This window comes from Antechinus flavipes, chromosome 3 (genome assembly GCF_016432865.1).
Source record: "Antechinus flavipes isolate AdamAnt ecotype Samford, QLD, Australia chromosome 3, AdamAnt_v2, whole genome shotgun sequence".
NCBI lineage: Eukaryota > Metazoa > Chordata > Mammalia > Dasyuromorphia > Dasyuridae > Antechinus > Antechinus flavipes.
In genome coordinates this window covers 481,777,025-481,787,400 of record NC_067400.1, presented here as the reverse complement: position 1 = coordinate 481,787,400, position 10,376 = coordinate 481,777,025, and the positions used below count along the sequence as shown (strand labels likewise).

The window sequence follows — 10,376 nt, the reverse complement described above, 5'->3', positions numbered from 1 at the left end:
AAATACTAGTGAAACCAGACCATAATTGGATTTTTTTAAATCATTGTTAGAACTTCAGAAAAATAAGGCAAAATAAGTAACACTGAATAGAAGACAGAATTGCCTAATGACAAAGTTTAGGAATTTTATTCTAAGGTACTAAAATCTAGCCATAACCAGAATCTTCCCTCCCACCAAAAAAAAAAAAAAAAAAAAAAAACTACTCTTATCTAACATGGGGCCTGTACATGACAAGCTCGCATCATCGTTCTTTAATAACAAAGTTGGTATATCTTTTTACTAACCAAATATCTGACATAAATCTCAGGCTTCGTTTCCAATTCAAAATTGACAGCCTTTCTGGCTCCTTCCATTAGCTTCTAGAATCATAACTTCAGGCTTTACATTTGTAAAGATCTATCAAGACTGATTAAATTATTATTTAATTCCCCCTCATCAAAAAAACATTGAAAGGTTTACTATATCACAAACACATCTTTTCTCTCACCTCAAAATACCATCATAAAAACATCCAATTTACACCAACAGAAAACAGGATCTCTCCACATAGACAACACTTTCTTCTGCTGTATGATTTCTATGTTCTCTATTCAAGAGCAAATATTGCTATTACTGGCTCAGAACAGAGTTGTCTTGTTCTCCATCTTCCTATAAAACACAGTCTAATTGAGGGGTCTAAATAATCTATGTGTAATTTTCAGTCATTACTTCTCAGGGGATGGTCTTATGTTACTAAGGATTACCCACAGATAGTTCGTGGCTGAGTTTATAGTCAATGCCTAAACCAAATTATATCCTGGCACTTTTTAAAACTAGCATAGCTGACTTTTACTGAAAATAAAAGTAAACTACAAATACAAAAGTGTTTTCAGATGATATTAGGTAAATTTCTCTGTTTATTGAGCTAAGCACAGAATGTCACAGCCCTGTAATTCTATCTTCACTCTCTCTCATTCCCATTATTTGCCACGTCACTGAGACTAACAATGACAAAATATCTATTTCTTTTTGTTTTCAGTATAAAGGAAACTTCCCTAAGAAAAAGCTCATAAATTAAACCTACTTCTAGACATCAGAAATATTATTACAACTTCACAAATTTTTTCTACTAATAATTTTTTCTAACCATACAGATGTCATCCTCAAAACTATACTTTCAGTAATTACTGATAGTTTATTGTGATTCTTTTATGACAGATATGCATTCTTTTTACATATTGGTCTCATCATTTCATAAATCTGTTCAATCTAAGTATTTATACTGCAGAAGTAGGATTGGCTGACCCTAGGAGTAACAAGATAGCTAGAGAAGTCTCAAAAATAGATTCAAGGAGGAAAAACATTACTTACTCCTTATCTATACTACTATCCATGTCAAAAAAAAAAAAAATGCAGAGGAGTTTAGATAAAGAAACTGCCTAGTAAAGTTGTTAAAAAAAAAAAAAAAAAGAGGAAGAATGTCAATGATTCAATTAGAGTCCAGCTGTTTAAACTGTGATATAAGATTCCATATGAGATCTCATAATTAAATGTGGGGGGAAGTCACAAAATTGTGATTTATTATCAGTAAGTATTTGATTTGTGTATCCATTTACCCATATGCTTGGGGTTGCAAAAAGTTTTCTCAGACAAAAAGGGATCATGAGTGGAAAAAGTTTAAGAAGCCCTGAACTTGAGTATCCTTGAGTAAATTGTCCTTCAAGTCCATAGCAGGTGTTAGCATAGCTTGAAGTCCCATGACTTCTTACCTTTTTACCCTGGAGAAGGCACTAGGCTACCCAGTGTTGCTTCCTAAAGTTGGTCTTTGGGGAGACAAAAAGTGGTGATGTCTTTTAGTCTTCTGTTCTCAAAGAAACTAAAACATTAATAGGGTCAAGTGACTGCCTATCCTGAGGCAGAAACTAGAGTAAAAATGATTGCCTCTAAAAGCCTTTTTGGGGGGCAGAATGTGGAATCAGAATAAAGTAAAGAATTATCCTTTTTCTGTCTAATGAACTCAACAGTAGACCTTATTGGAACTTCAATTCCAAAACCCTAATAAGTTGACAGTCCCTAGTCTTTTATTTCAGGAATCCAATAGTCTGTTGTCCACTCCACTTTATTTTTTTTATTTTATTTTTTATTATAACTTTTTATATACAAAACATATGCATGGGTAATTTTTCAAAATTGACCCTTGCAAAAACTTCTGTTCTTCCTTCCCCCTACCACCTCCCCTAGATGGCAGGTAGACCCATACATGTTAAATATGTTAAAGTATATGTTAAATACAATATATGTATACATATTTATATAGTTATCTTGTTGCACAGGAAAGATCAGATTTAGAAAGAAGATAAAAATAACTTGAGAAGAAAAAAACAAAAATGTAAGCAAACAGTAACAGAAAGAATGGAAATGTTATATTGTGGTTCGTACTCATTTCCCAGTGTTCTTTCTCTGGGTGTAGCTGGTTCTGTTCATTACAGATCAATTGGAACTGATTTGGATCCTCTCATTATTGAAGAGAGCCACGTCCATCAGAATTGATCATGTAATATTGTCGTTGAAGTGTATAATGATCTCCTGGTTCTGCTCATTTCACTTAGCATCAGTTCATGTAAGTCTCTCCAAGCCTCTCTGTATTCATCCTGCTAGTCATTTCTTATAGAACAATAATATTCCATAACATTATATACCACAATTTATTCAGCCATTCTCCAATTGATGGGCATCCCCACTTCAATTTCCAGTTTCTAGCCACTACAAAGAGGGCTGCCACAAACATTTTGGCACATATAGGTCCCTTTCCCTTCTTTAATATCTCTTTGGGATATAAGCCCAGTAGTAACACTACTGAATCAAAGGGTATGCACAGTTAGACAACTTTTTGAGTATAGTTCCAAACTTCTCTCCAGAATGGTTGGATCCATTCACAACTCCACCAACAAAGCATCAGTGTCTCAGTTTTCCCACCTCCTCTCCAACATTCATCATTATCTTTTCCTGCCATTTTAGCCAATCTGAGAGGTGTGTAGTGGTATCTCAGAGTTATCTTAATTTTAATTTCTCTGAATAACAATGATTTGCCCACTACACTTTTAAAAAATCCTCTCCTTAGCAAGGGATCTGATAAATCTATTCACTAAATTGTGAATAATTAATAAAACTTATTTAATAGAGTAAAAATATTTCACTTACCAAAAAATAAGCATATAATATATATGATAAATAGCATGTATGATAAATTGGAGATAATGAATAGAAGGAAGGCATTGAATTTAAAGGAAATTAGTAAATAATCATTGTGTTCCAAAAGCTCCCTAGAAAATGGCATTTTAGCTGGGGTCTGAAGGAAACCAAGAACTGGCAGTGAGGACGAAGATAATTCCATGTATGGAGGAAAGTCAATGAAAATGCAGTAAAAAGATGGAATGTGTTTTTCAAAGAAGAAAGAGGAGTTTAAAGTCACTGGATCTCAGAATATGTGTAAAGACGTTAAATATAAGAATTCTAGAAAGTTAGACAGGGGTCAGGTTATTAATGGCTTTTAAAGTCAAACAAAGGCTATTACATTTGATCCTGGAAGAAATAAGGAAGTCCTGAAGTTGGTTTTTTAATAGGGAAATCAATCTGATAGCTGAGTAGAGAAGGAACTAGAATTGTCAAAGACAGAAAAACCAACTAGAAGGGCTCATACCAGGGAGATGACAGTTTCAGACAATGGAAGGTGATGTATAATAGGTATGCTAATAAGGTAGTATCAATAAGCCTTGAAAATTAATCAAATATGAACGTGGGATAGATATGAAAGAGGAAGAAATTGAGGATAAAACTGAGATTACAAGCTTAGGGACCTGGGATAATGGTGATGTACTTGCCAATACTATGAGTGTTAGGAAAAGAAAAGAATTTAGGGGGAAAGATAATGAGTTCAGTTTAAGTTCAGTTTCAGTTATCTCCATACAATTCAAGTTGTCCAATGAGCAACTGGAAATGAAAAACTGTAAATCAGCAGAGGAGTTAGGATTGGATAAGATAAAACAGAGAATCATTTTTATGGCAATAATAACTGAATCCATGAGAGCTGATGAAGTTATCAAATAAAATAGTAAGAGGGAGGAGATACGAGACACAGGAATAGAGGTTTGGAGAACATCAATGGTTAACAATATGACATAGATAATAATCTAGCAAAGGACACTAAGAAGGAGCCATCAGATAAATAGGAATAGAACAAGGAGATAGTAGTGTCACAGAAATCTAAAGAGAAGAGAATATCAAAGAAAATAGGGAGAATGAAAATATTAATCTGCAGAGAAGTCAAGAAAGCTGAAAACTAATAAAAGGTCATTTGACTTAATAATTAAGATACCATTGGCAACTTTGATGGCAGCTGAATCATGATGTCAAAGTCTAGGCTGCAAGGAGTTGATAACAAAGTGAAAAGAAAGGTGGTAGAGCCACTATACTTAACCATCTCAAGAATTTTGATCACAAAAGGGAAGAAAGACAGAATGGTAGTTGAAAAGGATGGATTATTTAAGGAAAGGATTTTTGGGAAATATGGGCACAATTATAAATAGGAGGAAATCAGACTTCTATGTTAGACAGGGAGAGTTTGAAGAGAAGTGAGAGAATAGAGATGATAGAAGAGACAATCTGTTGGAGAAGAGAGGATGGAATTGTATCATTTGTGCATATAGAGGGATTTGCTTTGTCAAGAAGAAAGACCACTTTATTATGTGAGCTACAGATTTTGAGGGTTGATAGTAGCAGAATGTTATCTAAACAATATGAGATGAAGAGAGAAAAGGATCTCTCTTGAAATAGCTTCACTTTTTTAGCAAAATATGAGGAAATGTTCTTATCTGAGAGAATGAAGGAAGGGGAATCAAGGGACATTTGAAGAGAATTTAAACGGTTTAAATAAAATACTGCAATGAATCAATTAGAGAGGCATAAAAGCATTGGCTTACCACAGTGAGGACCTAATTGAGGTTGTTTAACATACATTTCTAGTAGACCCAGTATGCTTTCATGATTTTCTCTGGCTTCATTCAACTGTACATGTGTAAAACTGAAGGCAGTAGGTGGTGGCAGATGGCTAAAGCTTGGTAAAATGAGATCAGCAATAGGATAAAGGGGCATGAAATTTTAGAGAAGGAACAATGTGGAATTAAACTGATTCACCAAGGAAACAAGATGTGGAAGGGAGGAAAGTGTACTCAGTGTACAGACAACTATATGGGGAAAAAACTGAGGGGTGTAGGGTTTGGAGGTTGGATTAAAAATGAAGAAAGTTTGGGGTTGCAAGGAAGAAGAAGAAGTGAAATAACAGATCATTATCAGATAAAGGAATTTAAGAGTTCATGTACATAGAAGTGGAACACTTATAGGTAATGGCAATATCAAGAGTATGACTATTTCTGTTTGTGGTTGAGTTGTGGAAAGAGTAGATCACATGAAATGATTAAGTAGAAGAATTAGGAAGTTAGGATACCCAAGGGAATATCAGTATTTGGGTTGAAGTTTCCTAATACAAGGACAGGACTTGGGAAGAATGGACTATGGTCCAGGAACTAAATATATTGAGGTAAGGAGAGTGTCCTGGAAGTCAATAGATGGTAGCTACCCAGAATCTTGGCTGGGTGATAACTGAATAAAAAAGAGAATAAGTTATTGAACAATAGTGTCAAAAGGAAAGACTAGAAGTAGAAATAAGGAGCAAGAAATATTCCAATTTTCCAACCAGTTAGTAGGGGAGCATGATTGAAAGTGAAGCCAGGACTGGAGAGGAAGAGCAGAAAGGCCTCATCATCATAAAGGAACCAGTTCTCAATGAGTAAAAGAAATTGGAAGGAGTGAGAAAGGAAAAGGTTTAACATTACAAATCAATATAGGTAATTTTCTAACAATTAGAGCAATATAAAAGTAAAATGAGCTGCTTTGGGAAACAGCAGATTTTCAGCCATCTTCTTTCTCTCTTTCTCTCTCCCCTTTGCACTCCCCCTACAGCCACACCTATCATTGAAATCTTTCAAGGAGAACATGGCTAACCTCTTATTGATATGGGGGAAGGAATTCCTATACAAGAAGTTTGTTGGATTAGATAGTCTCTGAGGCTCTTTCCACTTATCATAGGTTCACAGATCTAGACTTGGAAGGAACATTAGAGATTTTACAAAAGAGACAACTAAGGTTAGAGAAATTAAAATGACTTGCCTAATATCACACAGACAGTAACAGAGTTGGAATTTGAATCTAGTTCCTCTGATTCCAAATCTAATATTCTTATTACTGTACCCAAAGCTTCATCATATCACACAAGTGATCCTGGTTCCCAAAGCAATAGCAGTGGAACATAAGCTTTGGCAGATCTTAATAAGCTAGGCAAGCCTTAAGTACATATCTGGATCTAACTACATGTTTATTATATGGGGAACAGCTTGACTATATTCAAAAAAGGCAGTTAATCAAAAGGTTAGCTACTAGATCATGGATTATTTGTGTGTAGCAGAATTTATAGATGAGGTGGGAAAACCTTAGAAATAATATAGTCGAATTCTCAGATTTTCCTGACTCAATACCCAGCTAGATTAATGACTTGCCCATTATCACACAAGTTATAAACAGCAGAGCTGAATTTCCATTCTAGTTCTTATGTCTCCAAGTCCTGTAAACTTTTCACTTTCTCGTAAGAACTCATAAAGACCTCCAAATAAGACTATAAGAGATGATGATCAATTCTGGTTGACTGAATAGTCATAACCAACCAAATCACAATCCCTGAAAATAAAAGTATATAGTAAATGCACAGATCATTTATTTGAACATGTGTGTGTTCATATATTTACATATATAAATAAGTATATATATATATATATATATATATATATATATACATATATATCACCAAATGAAATGTCCAATATGCTTCAGCATTCTATAAGTTCTAAAAGTTACATTAAATTTTAGCTACTTTCTCAGGTAGCTAAAGGTACTTTAACATGAGCACTATGCTCATGGAATATATTATATACAATGTTATATAATAACATGTCATACACAATATTATGTAACATAATATACACAAAATTATACAACATATGTATGTTATATAATAATATATTTGCAGCATTATGATAACATATTGTGTATCATTCTATGATAATATGCACAATATCATATGATAATATATTATACACAATATAATATATTAACAAAGAATGAGATACTCACAAAAGCTGACACTAAAAAGAAAGACAACAAATACACAAAAATATATAAAGCAGCAATATCAAGTTAATAAATATAATTAAATACAAAGTAGTAAATACAAGGCAGTTTGAGTGAGACGGCCTTAGCGGAAAGTGGTGAGCTGTGTCTTAAAGGAAAAGATGAAGCTTATGAAAAAAAAAAATATAAGGAGGAAATACCTTCCATGCATGGAGGATGGCACATACAAAGAAACAGAGATATATCATATTATATGTCAGATATAAAAATAAGACCAGTTTGTTTGTTTTTTTCTGGAAGCAAAAGGAAAGTCTGATATTCATTTAAAATGGGAATAATGTGGTCCAATCTGAATTTAAAGAAAATCACTTTAGCAGCAATATAGAAGGTAGACTGGAATGGGGAAAGAATTGGGCAAGAAGATCAATTAGAAGATACTGCAATATTTTACAAGACAGTTGAAGAGGAAAAGGAGGTAATTAGATGCAGAGAAAAGGGACCTTTTACCTTTCCTGGTTCAAGAATTCCCACTTGCAGTGATCCCCGAAGCTCTGAGCTCCTTTGCCCGTGGTTGCCATGTGGTACTCCAGGGAAGCAGCAGTGAGTGCTGCCTTGATTGCCGCTTGCGATGGCAACCATGCTTTGCAGGATGTTGTGCAGGAGAACCAATAGGTTAGTACCAACTTTGGGATGCTTGGGTTCCAGGCAAAAGCACAATCTCCCTGACTTGCCTTATGATTATGGTGCATTGGAGCCTCACATCAATGCACAAATCATGCAGTTGCATCACAGCAAACATCATGCTGCTTATGTGAATAACTTGAATGTTACAGAAGAGAAATATAAAGAGGCTCTGGCAAAGGGTGATGTTACTGCTCAGATAGCTCTCCAGCCTGCACTGCAGTTCAATGGTGGTGGTCATATCAATCACACTATTTTCTGGGCAAACCTTAGCCCAAATGGTGGAGGAGAACCCAAAGGGGTGTTTGCTGGAAGCCATCAAACGTGATTTTGGTTCTTTCGAAAAATATAAGAAGTTGACAGTTGTGTCAGTTGTTGTTCAGGGTTCAGGGTGGGGTTGGCTTGGCTTCAATAAGGAGCAAGGACGGCTGAAGATCACTTCTTGTTCTAACCAGGATCCTTTGCAAGGGAACAGTAGGGTGCCCTCTACTGGGAATTGATGTGTGGGAACATGCTTATTACCTTCAATATAAAAATGTTAGACCTGATTATCTAAAAGCAATCTGGAATGTAATCAATTGGGAGAATGTATCTGAAAGATACTCAGCTTGTAAAAAGTAGAGCAGTACTTTATTCACTGTTTAAATTTTTGCTCTTGTTGAAGCTATTTTTGTAGTGTGTGGCACCGTAATTTGTTAATGAGTTGTTATCCAGAACTCTTATATTACCTGTAAAAATGTGTATATGTAAGCAAATTGTTTAATGCCATGAAAGATTTATTTTCAAAGCTTTTCTGTTCTGTGCAATAGTATGCATTATAACTTTAGAGATTGAGTGTGGTCTTGTGAATGTTTCAGATAACCTAGATGCTTAATGGACATGACTATTGTCTTGATTAGAAAAAGCCCAACAACATAAATAAACACAGTCCAGAAGATCCATTCTTATGATAACTGCTTCCAGAGAAGCCTTTAATCCAGTGGTATAAGAACTATAACACAATCAGTTCTTCACCTTGATTATTTAACAGTGAAGTCTATTTAAGAAAGTGATCTAGAGTGGGGTTGGGGCAGGCAGGAGAGAATAAATTTCAAACAAAATTTTTAAAAATTAAAAAATTTCACATGTAATTGGGAAATGTTTAGATATATTTTAAAAAATAAAGTTCTAACAAAAACAAACAAAAAAAAAAAAGAATTCTCCCTTGCAAACTGGGACACTGATGCATTGTTGGTGGAGTTGTGAATGAATCCAACCATTCTGGAGAGTAATCTGGAATTATGCCCAAAAAGTTATCAAATTGTGCATACCCTTTGATTCAGCAGTGTTACTACTGGGCTTATACCCCAAAGAGATACTAAAGAAGGGAAAAGAACCTGTATGTGCCAAAATGTTTGTGGCAGCCCTGTTTGTAGTGGCTAGAAACTGGAAATTGAATGGATGCCCATCAATTGGAGAATGGCTGGGTAAATTGTGGTATGTGAATGTTATGGAATATTATTGTTCTGTAAGGAATGACCAGCAGGATGAATACAGAGAGGACTGGTGAGACTTACATGAATTGATGCTAAGTGAAATGAGCAGAACCAGGAGATCATTATATACTTCAACAACGATACTATATGAAGATGTATTCTGATGGAAGTGAATTTCTTTGACAAAGAGACCTAACTCAGTTTCAACTGATCAATGATGGACAGAAGCAGCTATGCCCAAAGAAAGAACACTGGGAAATGAATGTAAACTATTTGCATTTTTGTTTTTCTTCCCGGGTTATTTTACCTTCTGAATCTAATTCTCCCTGTGCAACAAGAGAACTGTTCGGCTCTGCATACATATATTGTATCTAGGATATATTGCAACATATTTAACATATATAGGACTGCTTGCCATCTGGGGAGGGGGTGGAGGAAGGGAGGGGAAAAATCGGAACAGAAGTGAGTGCAAGGGATAATGTTGTAAAAAATTATCCTGGCATGGGTTCTGTCAATAAAAAGTTATTATAAAATTTAAAAAAATAAAAATAAAAATAAAGAATTCCCACTTGCATTACAAAGTGGCTATTCAGCTTCCTCAAAAAAATTTGGGTGACAAAAATCTTATCTTACAAAGCAGACAATTATAGTTTTAGACAGTTCTAATTGTTAAAAAGTCCTTCCTTAAAAGTGCTCTAAATCACTATTTATTAGAGAAATGCTAATTAAGACAACTCTGAGATACCTCTGACATACCTGTCAGATTGGCTAAGATGACAGAAAAGATGACGAATGTTGGAGGGGATGTGGAAAACTGGGACACTAATAATAATAAACAATGTTGGTGGAATTGTGAACAGATCCCATTCTGGAGAGCAATTTGGAACTATGCTCAAAAGTTATCAAACTGTGCATACTCTTTGATCCAGCAGTATTTCTACTGGGTTTATATCCCAAAGAGATCTTACAGGAGAGAAAGGGACCCACATGTGCAAAACTGTT

General features: G+C 34.8%; 1 pseudogene; it reads left to right on the top strand.

Annotated features, from left to right (window-relative positions):
• Positions 1-7,818: 7,818 nt before the first annotated feature.
• LOC127558031 (superoxide dismutase [Mn], mitochondrial-like) lies at positions 7,819-8,635 on the top strand (annotated as a pseudogene).
• The last annotated feature ends 1,741 nt before the right edge of the window (positions 8,636-10,376 follow it).